The following is a 24,350-nucleotide window of genomic DNA, read 5'->3' on the forward strand; positions in this document are numbered from 1 at the left end:
CCTGGCAAGGGTTGAGCCCGCTTTATCTTTAGGGTCAGTGAGACCAAGGTTAAGGTCACCGAGTAAGTGTGTTTTGGTGGAATTTTTTACATTGTTGCTTAGGACATGGAGGAGATGGGGGCTGTGCCGGGGGCCCTGTATATGATGTGAATATTAATAGAGCAGTTTGGGGATAGGGATAGTTTGGCTGAGAGGAGGTCGGTCTTACCTTCCGATGTGTGATTGCATATCCTGACGGAGAGCTCGTCCCTGGATATGAGTGCAACACCTCCACCCTTAGTGAGCGCGAAATGGCTGGGCCGGAGGCCTCGTTAAGCCAGGTTTCCGTAATGGCGAGCATGTCTAGGTCCAGAGTGGTAATGAGGTCGTTAATCTCGAGGGCGTGAGCTGGGAGGGAATCGAGCGTTGAGGGCGTGGGTAGACCTGGTCTTTTTGGGAGGGGAGGAGTGAGGGGGGGCGTCACTAGCGGGGAGCAGGGTGGGGATAACTGAGGATGTGCCAGGGCAGGTACAAATGGAGTGGGGGGGGGTCCTGAGGCTTTGGTGGGTTGTGTGCAGGGGTGCTGAAGTGAGGTGTGGCGTGCTGGTGCTAGCCTGCATGGATTGTGTTTGGCAGTGGAGGTGTAGGAGTGAGTATAAGTGGTTTTGGTGCGAGAGCTTAGCTTGAGGTTTCTCATTGCCGTCAAGTTCGGGAGGCTGACTGAGGCGAGGGCCGAGTACGTGCTCCTAGTCTCGAGTTCCTAGTTTTTACTTGTGTTAGAGAGCTTCGAGTGGTGGAGAAATTGCTCATAGTGGTGGCGATGGCTGGCCTGGTGGGCTTGAATGGTGAGGGTGTGGGGGCAGGGTGGATGTGGTTGAGTCTGTATGCAGGAGTGTGGCTAATCTGAGTAATGTTACAAAGAGTGGGAGTGGTGTGTTTGATGTGAAGAGAGAGTCTTGAAGTGTAGACATGGGAGGTGGCTGGTGTGGTGTAGTTGGATACATTTGTCCGTACAGTGTGCACGGTCAAGGGGGCGGAGTGCAATATTCAGTGCACGGTGGGCACAATACAGTGGTCAAGCACAGTGGACTAGGTGCAATATTCAAGGCACAATGGGCGAAATGCAAAGTTCAAGACACTAATATGCCCATCATGACCCCTGTGAAACCCTTTTCAATTAAGATTATACGTATGTGCAGAGGGCGTTATGGGTGAATGATTAGAATACCTTTATTTGTCAGTCTGTCTGTTGTGCGTGTGTGTGCATTTGCATTTAGGGTATGGGATATCGAACACTGCAAGAAGTAGACATACGCACGTAACCTGGTGGTGCCGAGCAGAGGGTGTCCAGTGTCCACATCTTTGCGCACATACATGGCAATATTGTAGAGGTTGTTGCTTAGCATACAGCGTGAGCTCATGAAGGAGGTGGGGATAGCCCTCAATGCTCTGATTACTTACCGGTAATCTTCATTACTCCTAGTCCTACTCTTCCTCATCACAGTACTTCATGAGGCCCCTGCCTCCGACACAGGACCTTCTTCTATTTCTTTAAATTCCTATAACTCCTCCCCCACATCCACGTCACTCAGTTTCATATTACCAAGCCAGAGCATGGGACCTTCCCCGCAGGGAGGGTGAGGAGGGTCGTCAGTACTGTGACGAGGAAGAGTAGGACTAGGAGTAATGAAGATTACCGGTAAGTAATCAGAGCATTACCTCCACGTCCACTCTTCCTCGTCCCAGTACTTACTTCATGAGGTATACCAAAGCAGCAACGGGGAAAAGGTCCCAATGAGAAACAGAGCTAAAAACAGTGCAGCAAACACACCCACAATAACTCTTAATTCACATCCCCACAGATAAAACTCCAACCACGAAGGAACCAACCCCCCGAGTGGGAGAAACTCAACCCATAGCGGTTGATGGAAATCCCTAGACCAGCCAAGGCGGCAGCCATACAAATCTCTTGCAGAGAAAAACCCTCCTTGCATCGGCCCAGGAAGCCGCCAAACCCCTGGCGGACCGCCCCTGATCGTGCGCAGGCACAGGCAGGCCAAAAGCCATATAGGCACTGGGATCACAACCCGGAACCATCGGAAAATGGAAACCACAGATGCGTTTTGCCCAGCCCCAGCCGGACCACAAGCAATCAGAAGACTATCAGATTGGTGGGAAAAAGCAAACCTAGCCAAATACTCCAACACGTCCCGCCGGACATAATGTTAAGCCAAGCCACCTCCTCATGCATTCTCGGATCATAAAAGAAGTCAGGGAGAACCAAATCCTGAGAGGTATGAAAACCGAGATACAACTTAAGGGAGGAACTTCGGACCACACCTCAGCAGCACCGAGTCTGGCAGCACCCTCAGGAAAGGAGGGTGACATAAGAGAGCCACAATCTCCCCAAGCCTAAGGGCAGAAGCGAAGGCAATAAGAAAAGCAGATTTCAGTGTAAGATGTTTGATATCAATCTCGGAAAAGGGCTCAAAAGGATGCCCTTGAAGGAACCGTAATACAAAAGGGAGATCCCAAGGGGGAAGCCCTTTATCAGAACACCTTCAGAGTGGAGGGTCTAAGAGCATCCATTATGTACTCAACTACAGGATCTGAGAACCCCTGAGATGTCAACCTAGACTGAGCAATAGCCACACTGCCCATTGCATCCAGTGGAATTCCAACCGCAGATCCCCTTGAAGGGGACACGGCCACCTTGGAATCAGCCAAGGTTCCTAGGACCGAAGCTCCAACAGAGAGGGGAGCCAACTCCGGCGGGACCAGAACTGAGCTAACAACAACACAGTCACCCTGGACACTCTGATGCGCCAAACTACCCGGGGCAGAAGGGGAATAGGCGGAAAGGCATAAAGGAAGACCCCAAGGCCACTGTACAGAGAGGGCATCCATTCCCCAATCCCCCCGGCCTGAAAACGAGAGCAGAAGAGGCGAATTTCTGCTGAGGCCGGGGATGCAAACAGGTCTAGAACCGGGGACCCTAATCTGATACAGGTCACTGCAAAGACCTGGGCCAACAGGACCAGTTCCGCCGAGGAGTGAAAACCGGCATCTGAGAAGATCCGCTTGAACATTGCCCACCCTTCTGATACGTGAGGCCACCAGAGACACCAGATGAGATTTCTCCCAGGTGCCTATCAGCGCTGCCAGAGCATTCAAGGAACAGTTGGAACCCCTTTTGCAGTTGACATATGCCAAGGCCGTCGTATTGTCCAATCGGATCAAAACCGCCGACCGTCCAGCAACTCCTTGTAGTACACCAGAGCTTGGACAATGGCACAACTCTTGCCAATTGGATGATCGCGGCTCTCCCCAGATCTCACAACCCTTGAGCTGAGAGGACCCCCAATGTAGACCCTTTCTGCTGGCGTCGGTAATAAGAGAGGCCACAGGAGGATGGACCATGCACACCTCAGCCTGTAGACCTGAAACCCCCCGCCACCACAGCGGGGAGACTCGCAGCGCTGGGGACACCGAAAACACAACTACGAAAGCCGAGACGTCGGAAACCAGTGGGAGAGAGTATAAGACACCAGGGGACATAACCGAAGACGGGCTCAAGGAACCGAAAAAACGCAAGACGCCACGTGCCCCGTAATTTCAGCAACAGGCGAGCCGAGACACACTGCCTTCTGAGAACCCAGCCCAGACCAGCCAGCAAGCGCCCCCCCCCTGCACAACATCCAGAGTACACTCTCCCCAGACGTCCGGACAAGCAGTGCAGGGTCGTGAGACCCATAAGCAGTTGACACATCCTAGAAGGCATAGGGACCAGGAACACCTGCAAGTAGAAAACTTGACCCTGAACAGGGAGAGGAACGGGCAAGACGGTAACCCACAACAATCCTTCCTAGAGAACGGATCCCATGGCCAACTACTTGGACCGTGAGCTGGGTACCAAAGTCCTAACCATGCAAACCTGGACAGGAGGAGACAGGAACTGCAACCGATACCCCCCTCCGGAAGGAGCCCATTACCCAGGAAGCCGAACCCCACCGGTCCCATACACCTCAGAGAAGATAGAGACGAGGAGCCAGGGAAAACCGCCAGTCACCGCACTTGCACCAGAGGAAAATCACAGGACGTTGAAGCATGCCTGCGCCACAATATAACAGCATGCTTGTCAGCCCACAAAAAGATCCGACTTATCAAAAGGAAGATACAGGACAGCCCAGAAGTCCAGAAGACCAGGGCCTCCCCAGCCGACAGAGGAGCCACCAGGCTGGCGTCAAAAGGGCAGAATACTGTCACAAAGCAGGGCAAAACAATCCATCCCGGATAGCAGACATCAAAGGCAACCCCCCACCTGGGGTATTCCTACACTGGAAAAACCCACTGAAGTGACATCCCCCTCCACAGGCACCAGGGGCTCTGAGAACCCCTCTAAGCACAGACATGTGCCATATCACTTCCCACAAGTCTGAGAGGAGGCGTGAAAGCAACACGTCAGCACCGGAGGACCTAGGCCCTAAAAGAAGAGACACTGGGAACCCTCTGAATGGCCATTACTTCCATGATGCATTTTCTATAATTCCATGCCGGACAAGGGAAAAGAAAATCATCTCCTTTGACCTTCCCTCGTGCAGTTCAGAGGAAGAGGACAAGGAGTCTGCGTCCATAGCTAGCACAGACGCAAACACACCACTAACTCGCCACATTACTGAGAGGTGGCTTGAGCCCTGTATCCAGTAGCTGGTAGCCCCAAGCTCTAAATTGTTCCAATGCGTCGGTCTAGGAAGGATGAAATGCCGAGTCAGCACCGCAGAGACTCGAACCCAAAGTGTAGACTATGCCAGGCCGGTACCCTTCAGGCCGCTTGCAGACGCGTCCAAATATGCGCCGTTTTCACAGGCTGCACGCAAAGAATGCAGCCAACATCTGGTGCATCCTGGGCTGCGTGTGTCTGAGGAGCGGGTAGTATGTGACATGCCTGTGACAGAACAGAGCCCCAGCACTTTCAAAGACTCTCTGCCACTGTCACCCCACGACAAGAAGCAGAGAGGCCTCACAACAAAAAGGGAAGGCTAGGCCATACTGCCAAGTGCTTGCCATTATTTCCAATAAAGATGTGTATACAGAGCACGAGGAAACGGCATGTTGAAGGAGTCAAGATGGCCATACCAGCAGGAGAGGGGAAAAATATCAAGCACAGTCCTCCCCTCTCCTTACCTTCCCCCAGAGAATGCAGCTAACATCCGGTGCATCCTGTGCTGTGTGTCTCTGAGGAGCGGGTGGTATGTGACATGCCTGCGACAGATCAGAGCCCCCGCACTTTCAAAGACTCTCTGCCACTGTCACCCCACGACAAGAAGCAGAGAGGCCAAACAACAAAAGGGAAGGCTAGCCCATACTGCCAAGCGCTTGCCATCATTTCCAACAAAGATGTGTACACAAAGCACGAGGAAACGGCATGTTGAAGGAGTCAAGATGGCCATACCAGCAGGAGAGGGGAAAAATATCAAGCAAAGTCCTCCCCTCTCCTTACCTTCCCCCAGAGAATGCAGCTAACATCCGGTGCATCCTGTGCTGTGTGTGTCTGAGGAGCGGGTGGTATGTGACATGCCTGCGACAGAACAGAGCCCCCGCACTTTCAAAGACTCTCTGCCACTGTCACCCCACGACAAGAAGCAGAGAGGCCACACAACAAAGGGGAAGGCTAGCCCATACTGCCAAGTGCTTGCCATCATTTCCAATAAAGATGTGTACACAGAGCACGAGGAAAAGGCCTGTCGAATCAAGATGGCCAAAACAGGAGGAGAGGGGAAAAACATCAAGCCCAGTCCTCCCCTATCCTTACCTTCCCCCGGGCCATGCAGGACCCGGGACACAATGCTCACGCTGCGGTCCGGAGCCCAGCAAAGAACCAAGCGAGGCAATCCCGCTCAACTGTGACCCCAAGCCCTGCAGGTGGCCCAGGAGCAGCGCCGCACCTGAGGGAGCCGAGGGCCCTGCCACCCAGCCTCCCCAGTGCCCCGCACCGGGAAGTAAAAGTCCAACCTGCCGGAGGCAGGAAAAATTAAACTGAGTGACGTGGATGTGGGGGAGGAGTTATAGGAATTTAAAGAAATAGAAGAACGTCCTGTGTCGGAGGCAGGGGCCTCATGAAGTAAGTACTGGGACGAGGAAGAGTGGACGTGGAGGTAATGTCAGACAACTTTATTCCAGTGAAAAGCGGAGCCCATGGTCCCCAGACATGCTGAGGGGACAGCGGCACTTCAACGCAAAGAGAAGCCTGGCCGAGCCCAGGCCTGAGGCAGCAGAACATGACCCTAACAGACGAGCTGCTGCAGCCCCGGCTCTGCTTCACCTCCATAAAGGGCCCCAGCTCTGCTTAACCTCCATAAAGAGGACAGGCACGGAACTAAAGGGAAACACAGACTTCAGCAATGGGGGCCGCCATGTTTACAGGGGCATAATACTGCAGCATCGTAAAAGAGGAATAACAACTGAAACGTAAAACCAGACAAGAGAGTCAGACATTTTACACACACGTCTAGTCACATACTGTCTACGTTTGCTCGCCCTTTCTCACATTTTGTCCGCCTCGTTTACGCACATACCATATGACCAAACTGACCCTCTCCTTACCAAAAAGGTTTCCTAGGTGACTTCCAAACATGGGTGCCGACTTTTTATGTTCACTACGTACGACGAGGGTAAACATCCTGAAGATAGCAATCAACTGACCCCGACCATTCCCAGGTGGAAATGCTGCATTTTCGAGCACATTCTATAGAAGCAAGTCGAAAAAAATCTAACGCAGGCAGAGGATGTGCTGTGCATATGTGTAAAATTCATCTAACATGGCCCGCCAGCACGGAGAGCAAGCTCAAACAGCTCCGTCCCATGCAAAGAACTTCTGGGCGGGGAAAAACTGAAATTGATGGGATTAGCATGGTTATGGGCAGGCAATGGGTGGGTTCATAATCAAACACCACCTAATACACTTTGTGTCCCTCCTCAAATGTCATTCCTCCCTGTGTATGCACGATTCTGTATTTGAATGCAATAGTTTGGGCTTTATAAGTGTAGCAAGCGACACCTAATATCCCAAACTAAAAAGGGACGAAACTTCATTACAACTTTAAACCTGTATGATACAATTAGCGGCGTAGTGGTAATTCGACCTAAATTTCCTTCCAACTGGATGAACGTTTTTGCAGGGTTCAAGTAGAAAAACTTGACGTGGAGGTAATGTCTTTTTTATTGTTTTTTTTAAACGTAATTGTTGATGTTTCTTTAAATATTTTAGAAGTGCAATTAATGATATAAATAGCTACAATGACATATTAGAAAGGAACATAATGAAACTTGTTCCATTGCATTCATCCATTTATATAACGTGGTTTCCACTTTAAGATGAATATTCAAATTAATTATTACAAACAGGTTATTCCTTGAATTGAAGGGAGGTGACGTGCGTTTATTTTTGCCCTGCATTCTGCCTCTGCTGCACCCCTATACACACATACACACACACACTTTGTAAATAGAGTAAATGAAATGCAATTTCAAGAGTGTCAAAATTAGTTTTTTTTACACTTTATTTCATATTGGTTTATATAAACCTTTACAAAATTTCATAAAAATCATTAGAACATAAAACAAACAACGTTGCACAATACACAAAAATAATTTCACTATGATCTCTATTTCATAATTATCAGTACATCTCAATTTCATAATTACACTAAAGCTAACATTCATAATCAGTACATAAAACAATTAATAATTGCATACATCAAGCTAAGTCACTTGCAAATATTTTTCTAAAAAAGGCATTCACTCTCATCTTCAGTGCTATTGATGGACCATGTAACATTTCATACCAAACTTTATCCATATGTACATTAGAAACGTCATCAACAAATTGCGTGAAATATTCAATCCTTTCCTTGATCAGAATCAGACAAATTAGTAACAAATGCATCAAAGATTCTGTTGCCAGAAATTAAACAGAATCGAGAAACCTTCTGATCTTCAGGTACTAAATTTTGCATAAAGCAGATTTCTTTCGTATTTAATACATTACTCGCATTGTACCGTTTCTCAAATGCCGTGAGCAGTATTTTAAAATATGTTTCTCCGGCTCAGGATACCACTTCCATGCAGATATAATTTGAAAGTACAATTTCGATTTCAGGATCACTGCATTATTTTCAACCCAGTCAAATGCTTTAACCAACGTTTTTACCTTAGCTGTGTTTTCAATAAAGCATTTTGTTGTAACACAAATATTTGTCATTATTGTTTCAACATCAATTTTAAGGGTATGCATAAAAACTTCCGTCATATTGTCACCAAATAGCTTGTACAGAGAGTTTTTTCACTAGTTAAACATTTTCTGTATAAAGTTATCTTTTTACATTCCATAATACTTTTTAAAGATCGAAGACCAAACTCATATGGTATTGCTTCCATTGGTATACATTTTGGCAGGAAAAACAGAACCTTTCTCCATATTAGGGCTTCTATAGATTTTAGGTATGGCGACAACATAACAGGAAAACATTCCAGCCCAAATGCTAGTCTGGGAATAACCTTCTTCCAGTAGAAGTCCCTACATGCAGACATTGAATCTTTTCAATTACTCTCATTTGTCGCCCCACCTATAGCCTTCATCCTTAGGCAACTTCATACATTTTTGGGTCATAGTACTGGAGAAGGAGTAGCCCAAATAGCGAATGGCTTTCTGCAGATGGATCTTTGTAACCTCGATGTTCCATATTGGCTTTGTAAATTTTTTATTCACTTGCCCCAAATGTATTATTACAGTTTTATGGGGATTTATTTTTAACCTTAATTCATTTATAAACTGAACAAAAGAGTTATTAAGCCTTTGCAGACCAATTTTGGTCCGATCAAAAAGTAACAAATCGCTTGCATATGCAACCCATTTTATAGACATTGCACCTATCTTAGGTGCGACTAAGCCACTTTCCTCTAGGGCGTCCCTCATGCCAGCAGCACATCCCTGCTTAAGGCCATTCATTGCCTTAATTTGTTTTGACATTAACCCGTACTTACTAAGTCTCACTCACAACACTGTATCCAAGTATAAGTATATCAGCATATCCAGTAGACCTCCATCGATGTGCATATCCATTAGCCTCTGCCAGAGCATAGCTCTGTCAACCATGTCAAAGGCCGCAGAGCGGTCCATTGATGCTGCATACTTTTTTGTCGTGCTTTATGCTGCCATATGTTAACAAGTAAACCCACTACATCGGTCCCCATGCCCTTCCTAAACCCAATCTGTCTTTTATGTCCAGGATGTCATATTCGTCCATCCAACTTATCAGTTGTTCTAATACTATTGATGCAAACATCTTTGCATCAACGTTCATCAACGATATAGGCCTATAATTTGTGGGATTCAGTCGATCCCCTTTTTTGAAAATCATTAGGACACAAGACATTTTCCATGAATCTGAAATGGTCTTTGTTTTGGTCACATTTCTAAATAGTAAATGAAGCATCTTGGACCACAAAGACACATTCTGTTTGAATGTTACAAAGGACAGATTATTGGGGCCGGGGCTAGTAGACGGCTTTGCTTTTCTTATGAATCTTCTTATATTATCTACTGACACATCCAGGGACCAATTTACTTTTTCATTTGCAGGCACTATTGAGGACGAGGTGGAGGCACAATATAAATTCTCAAAATGGTCACTCCACACAGATTTGTTAATGGGATTTATATTCAATTGGAATTGTGAGACTTCTGTGCTATTAATCAGTGACCAATAATTCCTAGAATTGTGCTCCCCCATCACTGTTAACATAGCCTCGCCGTCTTTTTGTTACTGTGCCAAGCGATGGTGAATCAGCAAATTCTTGTACCGGTGTCGACATACTCTAAAATGATCTTGTGATGTTTGTAAAGATAAGTATAGCTTCTTTATTCCACACAATTCTTTATTCAACTGAGATCTACGTTATTTTATCTCTATATCAAATGCGTGTTTGTAACTTTTTTTTTTTGCATAATCCCAGGTGAATCTGGAATACGGAATCCAAACATCTTCTCCAAATACTCACTAAAATGATCAACAGAATATGTAATCATTTTAGATTCAAGCGTTCGAGTGAAATCGTGCATCATCAAGTTATTAAATGTTGCTGTTTTTACTGGGTTCCATTTCACTCGATTACCTCTAACGCTGACCAAATTACCCACACAATAAACATTTTTACCTAAAGCCTCCTTCTTCCACTTTAGATTAATTGACAGCATGGCATGATCACTGTGAGGACTAATTTGTACATTCATGTTTTCAGATCTTTCAATCATTTGTTCACTTATAAACATAAAATCAATAATTGAAGACTCCCTGCGTGCATGCCAAGTGTTTTTTTTTTATTAAACTGCAGTATCAGACCTCACGTGCTTGCAAATATTAACCATATAGCTCCTCTATACTTTTTATTTCCAGTTATGGATCCATGGTCACCGAAGGCCATTATTGCCTACTCTGTCTCACAATTGGTCTGGTTACAATCGGCATTTAGATCACCAGCCAAGATTATATTCCCACCCGGAGTTGCGTCCAGCCAAACCTCTATCAGATTATTCAGTTCCTCAATCATTTTGTCCAACATGTTATCTGTATAATCAGCACTGTTCCAAAAGATATTTATCACCATTAAGGGTAGAATGTCGTTTATAGTTTTTACATAAAAGGTGGCTATCGAGGCTGAAGTGTTAATATGCTTTTCTGTTAGCATTGTAATCTCCTGATTATTCCGAAACGCAAGGGCCAATCCGCCTTTAGGGCGACCTCTGGATCCACTACTGGCAGGGAGGCACAGTATTCCATATCTGTCCCACAACAGGAGTCCACAAGCCCATGTTTCCTGAATTAAAACAAAGTCAATATTCTCTAGCGTATTACATACCCTATTATTAAGGACTAGATGAGTGTCCTCGTGAATTCCAAGATACCAGACAATAGGTTTTTGCTTCGCTAAAGTGGTTTGCCCATGTTTTTCAACTGGGATATCGATTCTCTCAAAGATACAGCAAAATTAGTTTTTACTTTTGCAAGAGAGGAAGGAACGCATACATGCATTTATTAAAAAAGAACAGTAAAAACAAAAATGTTCTATATCAATGTCATCTGGCTTCAAACAATTTTAAATGGTCTCCTACCCAATAATTATTAGGCACTGCACAGAGCTGCATCTACATGGTAAAATTGGACAAACTTATAATTGTATGGTTTTGCCTTTGTTGGAGGAGCCTCTGGCTTGGGGAGGGGTGGAGGGTAGTGATCTCATGCCCAGGTCCACCCTCAACCAGTAGAGCAGCCCTGGAGGTCTTGAAGTTGCGCGTAATGGCTCAGTTTAATGGCCAAACTAACAGTGTCTGAAACGCGTATTTATAATTGGATACTGCTCTTTTTTTTAGCAGCCGTGTGGGCTAAGTAGCAGAATTTTCATTGTGGACTAGTGAAGGGTGCTTGTTTGAGTCATAGACGTTTTTGTGACAGAATGGCGATCTGTGAGGGCTGTGCATGAATGTGCCCTTGCTGGGCCAGTTTTCTGGCCCCTTAGAGCAAGTGGCAGCAAAGCAGGTTCAAAGGTCCCGTGCAGTTCTGAGTATATTGCCTGCGGCAGGCAAACAACAAGAATGCTGGGAGAGCTCTGGCCTTTGTAGTCAAAAGCTACACTTGCCACCCAAGAATAAGGCTCTCAAAAGGCACGATAAACTGTAAAGAGCCCTTCCTGGTGTGGTAGGGTGGTTCTTGAGGTGACACAATTAAAAAAGCAATTAACAATTCAGTGTCATAGTTATCAACCTGGACCAGCGCATCATCTTAACTCAAGGGTATATACATTTAGCCTGCTTGGCCTGGATGCCACACAGGCATCCCTGGACAGAGGTTATGAAGCTCCCCACGTTTGGCATTTCTTTGAAAATGGTGTTCTCACTTTCCCAGGACATGTAATCCCAAGACAACCTTCCTCTTCACATTTTGTGTGACTGTACTGAATATGTTTGTATATGTGTGATCATGTCACCACACAACCACCACTCACCACCGTACTGGCAACTACTGTATACTCATGAAATGTAATTTAAATGCACGCAATGCAATGCTATCATATATGTGTCTCCCCCAAACCGGCTATTCTTGCCAACTACTGTGTACCTATGAAATGAAATATGTAATGCACGTAATACAACGTTATCATATGTTGCTTCCACAACCTGCAACTCACGGTTATCCACCTCATCACCACCACGCATTGTCACCCTTACACCTTGTCACAGCCTTGATAAAGACCCCTGGTCGAAAGGCGTGTTGGCTTTTTCTCGTCATATAAACGTACAAACAATTGCTTGCAAGATCCGGGCAACTTATTGCCCTCTAAACAACCAATAAAAACAAGCAACATTTAAAACCATGTGTGTCCAGCAGGCATTATCTTAATATATGACAACAGTCAAATCCAGTGCCACCAAAACCAGGGTTCCAACCCCAGCTTTTCATGCTACAAAGACATGTCTGCCAGGATACAATAGATTTTCACACCAGCGTACTCACCAGGCCCTTTGAAATCAGCAGACATGGGATGAGGACAGATTTAGAGTAGCCTGAAGAGAGAGGTAGGCTGAGAGCGTGACTCTACCATCTTTGGTTCTGCATGGGATTCCTACAACTTCCTGACCCCCCTGCCTCCTGCTTTCACACAGACAAGATACTCTAGGTATGATTTCAGAGGGAAAAGTAACAGCAACCCGGATTGGACCCCTTACAACAGGTTTACTTTGGACCAATCATGTGACATTTGACCTTTCAACGGGAGGAAACCCTCTCCTTCAAGGATTCATCTTTGGACTCACAGGAGGATTCACTGGACCTCTGTTCGGTATACAGTCTATTCCGAAGTCCTTTGCCATAGTGGTGAAGACGTAAGGTATCATAGTTCTGCTCCCTAACCATCCCAAGAGAACAACGGGGGTGATACTGCTGAGGGTCAAGTCATCTCTGCAGTGCGCACAGAAACCAGGAACTGCCAATCCTCTTACTGGAGATGATTGATAATTTCCTTGACTGAAGTGTGCACCCAAGGACTGCCCTGATCTAGACCACCCATCGGCCCCGAAGACCAGAAGCACCTTTGAATCCAGTTTACCACCTCAAGACATCACTGAGCTTGCTTGACTCACTTTGAGCCACTACAGGACCAGCAGCGCTGCTTTTGACGCCAAACACTGAACCGCTTATATGCTTCTTCGAGCTATCGCAACCCAGTTATACACACCTCTCCCTCATCCCAACCATTAACTCGCCACTTTGGAAACAGAAGACTCACCACATCCCGAGCGCTGACAAAGCTTAACAGAAGCATTGCATTAACCAGTCTATAATGCTGACGCAGTCTGTGGGACCCAGCTTATCAAACTGCATCAAGTGATGATTTGCCGCTGCAGCAGCAGGACTAACATTTCGACACCAGTTTGACTACAGTAAAGTGCCCAGAAGCATGTCTCGATGCGGTTGAGCTCAAGGTCAAGAAAATTGGTACGGTGATTAGTTCTGCCCCCGACATTGAGGGAACTAACTGACAAGCCCCCACTTCCTACTTTTCCCAGAAGACAAATTCTTTTAAAATGGTATTACTGCTGAACCTGGCTTGACCAAGAACCCTGGCTTTACCCAGAGTGCCACTTTTGCTTTTTAATGCTTTTTAAATGTAATTAAAAGGCAATTTATATATAACTTTGGTTGTACATTATTCTATTTTGGATTCATCATACTAATGCTGTTTGGGTTGCTACTCTTGCCAGCTCACATTGCCTTCTAACCGTATAGCCTGCCCTCGTCCTGCGCTACCCTAATAGGTGAAAGAGGTATACTTTTCTGTTTTGCCTCGTTCAACTTTATGATTGGGTCACTGTTGGGTAAGAGGCAGAGTATGTGATTTAGTTACCACTTCCTCTTGTACTCCTGCAGGGCAGCAGTCATTTCGTCAATGTTTTACAGATCCAGAAACTAGTAATTAGAATGCGGTCAGTAGATGAGGCACTCATTAAATCAGTGGCTCTTCTTCAGTTAGTAGGTGGGAGAAACAGACTCAACAAACAGGGATTTGTACCACTGTATGCAGGTGATAATGTATGCTCACTCAGAGACAAGTGCAGTCTACAGAGGAGATGCAAACCAGGATAAGTGACTAAAAGACCACCGATTTTACTACAGTGTGCAGGTGAAACGCTTATCCATGGCTCTGGACTAGCAGAAGACACACTTTGGGAACACGCTATGGGACAAAGATATACATGCTTGTCATCCTTAGTAGTGGGTGATTTTACACACTAGGGACGTTTTCAGATCCACAGTAACATGCAGCGGGGGGGGGGAGAAGAGCCTCATCCGTGGATCTCACGGTCAAGATGTACTCCTCCATGGCCTTTGGACTTGCACACTGACTGCACCACTTCCGTTCACGGTATGAGGGTGTCTGGCAGCAACGGCTCAAGACCTCACAGAGCAGCAGCTTCTACTCTCACTCAGAGGCTGTCCACATACACACAACGGACCTGCAATACAGGAGATGTCAAAGGGCCGACCAAAGACATGGCCCATGTCTTCACACACTGCCAGGCAAGGTATCAGGGCTTGAGAGGGAACAACAAAAAAGGAAAGTCATGGCTCCCATGGCAGTTGAAACAATTTAATGTTTTCACAGCCTTTCCTGATGATCTTGCAGGAAAGCTCGGTGACGAACTGCAGATGAACCAGGCAACAAATGTATCCGATGCCCAGCTTTGGAAACCTGCCCACTAAGGAGCTGTGTGCATGTCTTACCACAAATGCCAAAATCGAGACTTGACCTTGCTTGAGGGTTTGCATCTTCCAAGATAACAACCCCTACCACCAGACTGCAATTACTTCATGCCCTCTGCAACTGTTTTTACCATTTTACTGTATAGGTTTCCTATATTTAAATTGTAGGGTGTTTGTTTACTGCTACCTAAACCATCACCGTGCACATGCAGATTTCAATGTTATGGATAAACTTGTCAGCTGAGGTATGGATTCAGACTGTATAGGTAGATTTCATCCATTTTTGGGTTTAAAAAAAAATAGAATGCACTTTTACTGCATAATATATCGAGGCGGATTTGCTGCATAGCCTTTCCGCTGAATTCTTTCTTTATACAGCGCGGTATCATAAGGAACACGCTGAACATAAACTTCAAGTAGTTCAGAATAAGGCTATTAGAGCAGCCTTGAATATACCCAAGAATGATCATATCTCTTCTACCAGACAACACTTACACTGGCTCCTCGTCCACGACAGAATCAACTAGAAAATCCTCATCCTGACCCATAAATGTCTAGCCAACAAGGCACCAGCCTATCTCAAGAGCCAGATCAACAGAACACAATGTAACAGACCCACCCGATCTTCTTACACCAACTGCATCACTGTCCCAAGATTTAAGAGAGTAAGAGCAGGCAGGTCTAGCTTCCAGGTAGTCGCAGCTAACCTCTGGAACTTACCACCAAACATAAGAAATTACACATCTTTGTGGTCATTGTGAAAAAGTCTCAAAACTAGACTATTCATCTTAGGCTCACAATAGAGACAAGTAAATTAGACAAGTAAACTTCCCCCTAATGATTTATACTAGAACTCGAACTGCCGGCATCTATCATGTGAACGCAATTGACTGTTAATAATTCGAATTATATCAACTTTTGCTGTACCAATAACATTGTGTAAATATGTAATAGTACTTAAGCAAGTAACCTGTACCAATAACACTTTGTATATATGTAATAGTACTCCAGCAAGCAGCCTGCCTCATGAAACTGGTAGGCTATACCGGTAACACACTGTAACCGTGCGCTTTGATGCCCCTGGGCTAAGTGCACCTTACAAATGTGAAATAAATCACCTTCAGGAAACTGCTCAAAACCTGGCTATTCAGCAGACAATGAAAACCTAGAGGTGACACCAGCAACAACAACACCGCAGACAAACAACTAGAAACAAGGCGAGAGGGGCCAAAGTACCGTAAACAAGAACCTGGCTAGATACCGTAAAGCGACATCCAAAGGGTCGCCCCAGAGAGAGACTACAGTGATTTTGACCGACTTTACTAACCCTCTTCCCTTCCTGCTCCTCCTACACAACTGACGCCTCTACACCAGATCTTGGTCTAGCCACACTATAAAAACATACAGAGACCATTACTATGCCGTCATCCATAGGGAACCACCCACATAGCCCAATACCATCTAAAATGCAACAACACACCAAGATGCCGGACTACCTTACAGCTACGACCATCTGTGACTCTGAATCCCTTATGGACACTATTTAACCAGTGCACACGTCCAACCCATCATAACCACACAACACTAACACCAAAACAAAACACTACCACACACCCGAGGCATGTAATCTTACCCATACGGTTACAATGCGTGAGGCCGCTCACAAGTGACCACATGTAAAACAACACTCGTACCGCTTGCAAAGTACCACTTGGCCCGCTCTCCCGGCTGTGCTTTTCTTCCCGCGACTGCGACCCGAACTGTGCAGAACTTTTTTCAAAGTCCTCTGACACGCCCCTGCAGGGGTTGGACTTTGTGAGTTTACTATTTCCTGTACAAGCCCGCGCACCAGCGTGCATGCACTCGCAAGATAAGTACTGCTTGCAAATTACCGCTTGCCCCGCTCTCCCGGCTGTGCTTTTCTTCCTGCGACTGCGACCTGAACTGTGCAGGTGATTCTCGGCTGGACAAAAGAACATTGGCACGTTGAAACTGTGGATTCAGATGGTCTGAATTTTTACCTTTGTTTGTTCTCTTACAGAACTTTTTTCAAAGTCCTATGACACGCCCCTGCAGGGGTTGGACTTTGTGAGTTTACTATTTCCTGTACAAGCCCGCGCACCAGCACGCGCACACTCGCAAGCTAAGTACCGCTTGCAAATTACCGCTTGGCCCTCTTAGCCCGGCATGCCGGCAAAATAAGGGAATATTGCTCTTTCATATAGCAGTGCTAAGCATTAGCAGCCTTGGTTGTGATACATACTATAGGGTGAGTGTATGTTGAATTATTGTTATTCACTGAAATCTTGCATGCCTGATAATTTAAACATGTTTGTGATTAATAACGGTACAAAAACATCCTCCTCACATAAATCTATTGTACTGACTCCACGTGCGCATGTTAAAACAGCAATTACGTGTGAACAGCATTCAATCTGTGGGCAAACACAACCTCCACCTGATATTAGACACAGACTGCGAATCGCAGTACATAAGCAACCGTTCTCACGCCCGCGCATTTGGTTCTGTGTTTATTCATCCCATGCCTCCGTTGTTATCGGATACCACTCTCCTCTCAGCAGATGATGGAAGTTCTGCTAATGTACCCACAAATGCTAAGTCTACCACCCATTATGATGAATCCATTCACAGTGATAGTTCAAAGGACAATATTTCGCTTTATGCGAGCCAATGCGAATCTCCCATATCTATTCGCAACGAGCACGCTAGCGAATCTTCGAGTGAGTCGTCCTTTGTTAACTCACAAGCTGACGTGTCCCGTTATGTAATGCTCACACAAAGACAATGCAAGAAACGGGACAGTCCCAGCATGCAAGGGTCCACACCACTGCAAACCCCATTGGTAGAACTAACTCTGTTTGCGATCAATACAACAATCATGAGTCGGTTTAAATTGTTTGAAACGATGAACGAAAAAGTATCCAAACAATCGGACCAGTCGGATTCAACTGTTGACTGTATGCGTATGATTTCTATGAGATCACCAGGTGAATCGCTTGCGATTTCTGGGAGCCAGTCTATCGAGAATTCACAGCAGGTTGTGGCGTTAGCACAAAGTTTGATACTACCCACATTTACCCATATTATACGACCGGTTGAAGACAAGGTATTTAAAACAACGAGAACAATTTTTGATGAATCGTGGACTAGCATTCCCCCTAATGATTCCCACACCTCAGTTAATTCGACTATAGTCGAAGAGGTGAAGATGAGTATCACTATTAAAAGTCAAAATTTTAATGAGATTAAGAAACTAAAAACTAAAAACTCAGTTCGGCAGAAGCCGATTAAAAAAACTAAAAACATGTTACAGTCCAAATCCCCTAGAAACACGTTGTCTTCTTTTTTCAAAGCCATTACAGCGGTTTCAAAAACGGCAGATCTCAGCCGAATCGTAAATAGTGGCTCCACACATTAAAAAACAAAAGATATAGACATGAGCACACTGCTAGTCCTTCACAAAGCTCCAAAGACTAGTGATCATTTGAATAAGACAAATGCTAATCAAAATGATAAATCGATGCAAGTATGTGAAACTCAAGATCAACTAGCATTGCCGACTGATACTGTTCCAGTCATAGTTAAGCACGTCTTAAATCACTCACCTTTGAACAAACTATTGGATCTCTTAGAACACCTTATTCACAAAAGAGGACTATGGCTTGTAGACATGATCCCCAAGTAGCTGACAGTGTTCAGAACATAAACAAACCTATTCTGAAACCCAGACCAATAAAACACTCACAGTCGCCAGTTCCTCCTGGTTCTGACCCTATTCCCTCACCCTTTTCCCAACTAAACCCCTCACCCCCCTTTTTTGCAGAGCCACGCGAGCGCCTGGACACTGCCCCTGGGTGGTAGCGGTGTGGTACAAATCAACTTAACATAACAGAATGCCAATAATCATACTATAAGAAAACATGCCCACCATGGCTCTGCCACACACTCCTGTTGGCTTTACCTTTAAAAATGTCTTGTCACAACAAGAAAACATGTCCAAACTGGCTGCACAATGCAGGCAAGTCTAGATGCATAATAATGCTTATCATGTGTGCTTTACCCTTGATGCCCTGTGAAAAAAGCAGTGCGACAGTAAGAAATGGCTTGACTGGCTGCCCTAAATGCCAGCCTAGACACATAATAACACTCATCATGCTTGCGTTGTCATAGAATCCCAGTAAACAAAATGTCATGCCACAGCAAAGAATGGCTAGACTGGGTGCCCCAAAATGCCAGTGCAGCCCCATAAAAGCACACAGCATTTTGTACTGGCATCTATGATGGATACCCATTAAAAAGTGCATTGTGATTGGGGTTCCAAGATGGCCACCAAGGGGAGAGCAGCATGATCGTGGAGCTCTCACACCAAGGGCCAAAGACAATAAAGATAGATTAAAAGAGCATTCCTCAGGCAGGGATTTATTGATGTAGGCTGCGGTGGTGGAGTGCAGCAGCCCGGATCGCTGGGGGAGTTCGGCAGAGGCGGATGTGCGGCCTTCGTCTATGCAGTGTCTGAGGTGTGGGGCACTGCACCCGCGGCCAGTGCAGGCCGAGCTGAGAGACGCTTGCAGAACGCAGCCGCTGTCAGGCGGCGGAGGAGCCTGTCAGGAAGGAGCTGCGTGTGATATTGGAGGCCCACCGGGGCCGGATTCATGGAACGGGGGCTCCCCTGCTGGCGAGCACCAGTGTGAAGATGGAGGCGGGACTGAGCCGCCCCCGCGCCGTAGAAGCAGCGTCTCATCGAAGAGATCAGGAGGATCCAGAGAGGCCATACCGTAAGACCACTGCTGAGAGCTGTGCAGCGGAGAAGAGCACCAGGAGCGGCCAAGAGGCCTGGGAGGAGCAGCACAGCAAATGTCAAAAGGCAGCGATCCCGAGGGGCTCGACTACCCCTGTCCCCTTCTTGGGGGAGAAACATCACAGGTCAGCATGGGTCCTGGCCCAAGGAAAGAGTGCAAGCAGGCAGAGGCTGGCCAGTGCAGGCAGTGATCACCAGCTTTGAGCAGAGTGACGGTGAGGAGTGGGGGAGCACGGCAGGAGGGCCCCTGCCCAAGCTTTGAAGCCAGCACTTTGCAGAGAAGACCAGGGGTGGCCCTGTGGTGTTATTGCTGGAGCAGCTGGAGGCCCATTTGAGCGCACCCCCATACAGAAGCACAGCAAGGGAGATAAGGGAGCAAGCGGCACACCACACATAGGAGACAGTGACCGGTGGGGCCCTGGCCTCCCCGGGCCAATCCTGAGCCCGAATAGAGGGCTAAATAGTCCATCTACATCTGTGGTAGGCAAGGAAAAATAAGGGAGAGGACATTTGGTCAGACTCCGTGCAGAGTGATCCTGGCACCAAGGCCAGGAGGAGGGTCATTTGAAACCCGAGGAAGAGGACAAACAGTGGCTCACCTGCGCACAGTTAGAGGGGAGTTCCAACCCCCCCCCCGCACAGTCAAGGGCGGACCCACAAAGGGACAGAGGGAGGAGGTTCCTACGTCCTGAAAAAATGGCCAGAAGAGGTCCGAAGGGTATGACACAACATCAGGGAGAAGAGGAAGGAGCAGGGCCCCCCCCCCCCATCAGACAAAAACAAGGAGAAGGACATGCAAGCTGCCCCCAAGTTGGTGAAGCAACCACAGGAGGGCAATCTGCAGAGACTCTGGCGCAGAGACAGCAAGGTACCAGCTGGGGGAGATCAGGGGCCCGGGGCAGGAGAGGATTTGAAGGCGCTGGCAGGCACAGCAAAAGATTAAGTGGTCACCCAGGAGGTCCTTCACCAATGCTTTTAGGATTTTGGGGACAAGATAGCGAACACCATCCAGTCGCAGTTGAGCATGATGCGAGCGGAACTGTCCGAATCGTGGCAAGAGGGGAAGGGGGACATAACGAAACGAGAGGAGCGGACCGATGAAGCGGAGAGCGCCATACAAGAGGTCGCAGAGGACACAAGGAAGATCATTGAGCTGGTAGAACAATTAGCAAGGGTCATGCAGAAACCTCGAGCCCCAGAGCGAAGACCTTGAAAACGGCTCGAGATCTAACTTCCGAATAAAGGGTCTTGCTGAGGCGGTGACGGACAAGGATCTACGCACGATGGCCCAGCAAGTGTTCGCTGACCTGCTGGAGGTGGACTGCATATACAGAGTGGGGCCAAAGAGGGGAGAGCCAGGGGCCAGACCTAGAGATGTAGGGTGTCCAGTCAAATGTTCAAAAATAAAGGATCGAATGACCTTTTGATCGAAAACAAAAAGGACCGAAAAAAAAGGATCGAATTTTTAAAAAAATTATTTATATATTTTTTTGTTTAGCATATATAAAAAAATATTTTAAAAAAAGAAAACGGAGGGCTGGGGGTGAAATGCAATCCTTTTTTTCGGTCCTTTTACTGTAAAAAAAAAAAAGGCATTCAAGCCTTTTGATTTCCAAACTTTAACCTAGAACCGAGATGTAGTGGTGGCCTTGCACGAGTACGGCAGAAGGAGAAGGTGCTTGCGGCTGCCAGAAGGACGAGATCAATCAGCTACAATGGCTCGGAACTTCAGTTATTCCAGGACCGTGCCCAGACCACCCTGGTGAAGCGCAGGATGATGGGCCCGGTGGTGCGCGCCCTAATGCGAGCGGACATACGCTATAAATGGACCTTTCCCTTTGGACTACTGTTCGAATTGGAAGGGAAACAGCATCAGGTCACCACCTGCGAGGAAGGTACGATGGGACTGAAGATTGAGGACGAAGGGTCACCAAGGCGAGAACAAAGACCGGCGAGAGAACCGCTCAAGGGGTAATTGTGAGAGTGGACAAAGTTTTTCAACAAGGGGCTAAAATAACGGGGCCTAAGGGCCCGATTTAACCCCCCCGATGAGGGGGCAGGAGTGGAAGGTGCCCACACACCCAGGCACTGGAGCATCATGCTAAGGGAAAAGGGGGGGTACAGGAAGGAATGTTGGAGTTCGCCTGGGGGAGGTAGTTAGGGGAAAGGTACCGGGGAGGTGGGTGGTACAGGATGTCTTGGTTTATCTACATGGGTCTAGTGGGACCCGCACAGGTTTACTCTGGGTTGTTACAAGGGCTCAATTACAGAGATGATGGGTCGAGGGAAGCTAGAGGCTGATTGAGCCCACCCCGAGGGGGGTTGGAGGGTGAAGGGAGAGGGGGATTCAGAGGGGATCTTAACAGCAGCTACTCATTAGTGCGAGCCGCACGGTAAGACAACCATGGGAAAGAGGAAAGTGCTTCGGGGTGACCGCCCTAAACTTCAGGGGGCTTAATTCCCCGGTTAAGAGAAGGAAGGTGGAACAGTTCTTGGGGCGGGAGAAGTCACAGGATTTGTAGCGTCCAAGAGATACACGTTCAGAGGCGAGACAGGCATAAGCTGAAAATCAAGGGGTACTGCCATCTGTTCCAATCCAACGCCCCTATGGCGCGGGGGTGTTAATCGCTATTCAGGACATCCCAGGCTTCCAGGTCATTGCTACAGAGGGGGACACAGAGGGTAGGTATCTGGCGGCCTTTTTTCAATGGGAGAGGGGGGCATATACAGTGGCAGCAATCTACGCCCCTAATACGGGACAAGGTGGGTTCTTGCAGGCAACACTGACCAAATTGGAGACTTTCACCAAAAGGCAGATAATATTGGTAGACAACTTTAATCTGGCCTGGGAACCAAGAGAAGACAGGAGTGCATGGGTGTTCCACAACCAGGTGGTGCCATCTACCTGCTTGAACGAGCACATGGCCCAATTTGCGTTGCTTGATGGCTGGAGGGAACTGAGTGGGGGCTACACATTTTATTCCCACGTTCATAGATCCTTCTCAAGGATAGATTATTCCTGATTTCGAGGTCACTACTGGGTAGGGTCGTGAGGATAGAGCTAGGAGTGATCGCCCTGTCAGACCATTCACCCATAACGATTACTTTAAATATGGGGCAGAGCGAACCAGCCCTATGGCGGTGGAAGTTCCCTAGCCACATCCTTAAGGATGGAGTCCTATGTGAGGACATAAAGAATAAAATCTTGGATTACTTTGCACTTAATACAACAGAGGGTGTACGCGACCAGGTGGTGTGGGACGAGTTTAAGGCTAAATTGAGGGGGGAGTTCATTGCAATGAAGTGTCAGAGGGACAAACAACTAGGTCTCTTAAAGGAAGTATTGGAAGCTAAAAACAAATAATGGCTAAAAGGGCAAATAACGCGGGGACTACGCTGCAAAGGGAATATCGGCTGATTAGGGGCCAATTAGATGTTTTGCAGATTAGAGCTGCAGAGGGCTCATTTCTCTACCTCCAAAAGAGGTGTTATGTCAAAGCCAATAATTCGGATCGCCTGTCAGTGAGGTTGATTAGGAAAAAAGGAGTCAAGCACAATCCTTAAAATAAAGCTGGGAGGTAAGAAAAGCACTGCTCTACCTGACATAATTTTGGTCATCACAGAATATTATTCATCCCTGTGCACATCAGATTCCCCTCAGGAGGAAGTCCAAAGGGAAAACCTGTCCTGGTGCCATCTGCCTAAGATCACTCCTCAAGAACAGTAAGAACTTGAGAAAGACATTACTCCCGAAGAAGTAAGGGCAGCTATAGCTGCCTTGCCAACAGGAAAGGCTCCGGGAACGGACGGCTTTCCAGCATGCTTCTACAAAACCTTTAGAGAGGCACTGATACTGCGCTTAGTCCAGCTCTTCAACTCTTTTTGGGGGCTGGAGCAGTGTGTATCACCCCATCGATGGAAGAAGCCAAGGTTGTGCTGCTCCCAAAGCCCGGTAAGGATGTCACTATGCAGTTCGTACCGGCCGATTGCCCATATTGATCTAGACACAAAGATCTACACTAAGGTTCTGGCATCGCGCCTGGATAAGCTACGCCCAGTCGGGATTTATTAGACATAGTCAGACCTCGGATAACATTTGGCGGGTCAGTCATTTGATTGAAAAAGTAAATAAATCTAGAACCCCTGCACTTATAATAGCGTTGGATGCTGAGAAGGCATTAGACCGGGTCGAATGGCCATTCCACTTCCATACCATCGAGGTTATTGGATTTGGTTCTAAATTCCTTTCAATAGTAAGAGCTAACTACCAAACTCCTTCCTTGCGCCTGGAAATCAACAAGCAACTTTCCCATAGGATCACAGTCTCACGAGGCACTAAGCAGGGTTGCCCGCTCTCCCTGCTCTTCTACACCATCCAGCCGCTCTTGGCCAGCATTAGGGCCTCCCTGGATATCGGGGGGGATTCCCCTTGGGGGGTAAGGAGCAAAGACTTGCAGTGTTTGCTGATGACATACCCCTCTTGATCACAGAACCAGAAACCTCATTTCCAGGGATCTCACAGGAACTTCTTCTCTTTGGGGCGGTGGCAGGGTTAAAAATAAATGCCCACAAGTCAGAGTTATTAAATGTGACGGCCGCCTCAGAAAAGGTTCAGGAATTGCAGGGTATAGTACCCTATAGATGGGCAGAAACCGGCATTAGATATTTGGGGGTGCAGATTACTGGTTCTCTGGGTGCTCTTTACCGTGCTAACTACCCGCCTTTAGCGGAAAAGC

The 24,350-nt window shown here is 47.0% G+C and overlaps 1 protein-coding gene across 7 annotated transcripts in view; it reads right to left on the reverse strand.

Moving 5' to 3' along the window:
- Nucleotides 1-24,350, reverse strand: part of SLC25A51 (solute carrier family 25 member 51) — a 196,154-nt gene that overhangs the window by 156,845 nt on the left and 14,959 nt on the right. Inside the window, exon 1 of one of the 7 annotated variants that reach the window (XM_069630380.1) lies at nt 6,583-6,786. The exons of the other annotated variants lie outside the window; for them this stretch is intronic. The gene's annotated coding sequence lies outside the window, so the exon portion shown is untranslated. Of the gene's footprint in view, nt 1-6,582; nt 6,787-24,350 lie in introns of those variants that run through there. 7 annotated transcript variants of the gene reach the window in all.

This window comes from Ambystoma mexicanum, chromosome 6q (assembly GCF_040938575.1).
Source record: "Ambystoma mexicanum isolate Mex_15411 chromosome 6q, UKY_AmexF1_1, whole genome shotgun sequence".
Lineage (NCBI taxonomy): Eukaryota > Metazoa > Chordata > Amphibia > Caudata > Ambystomatidae > Ambystoma > Ambystoma mexicanum.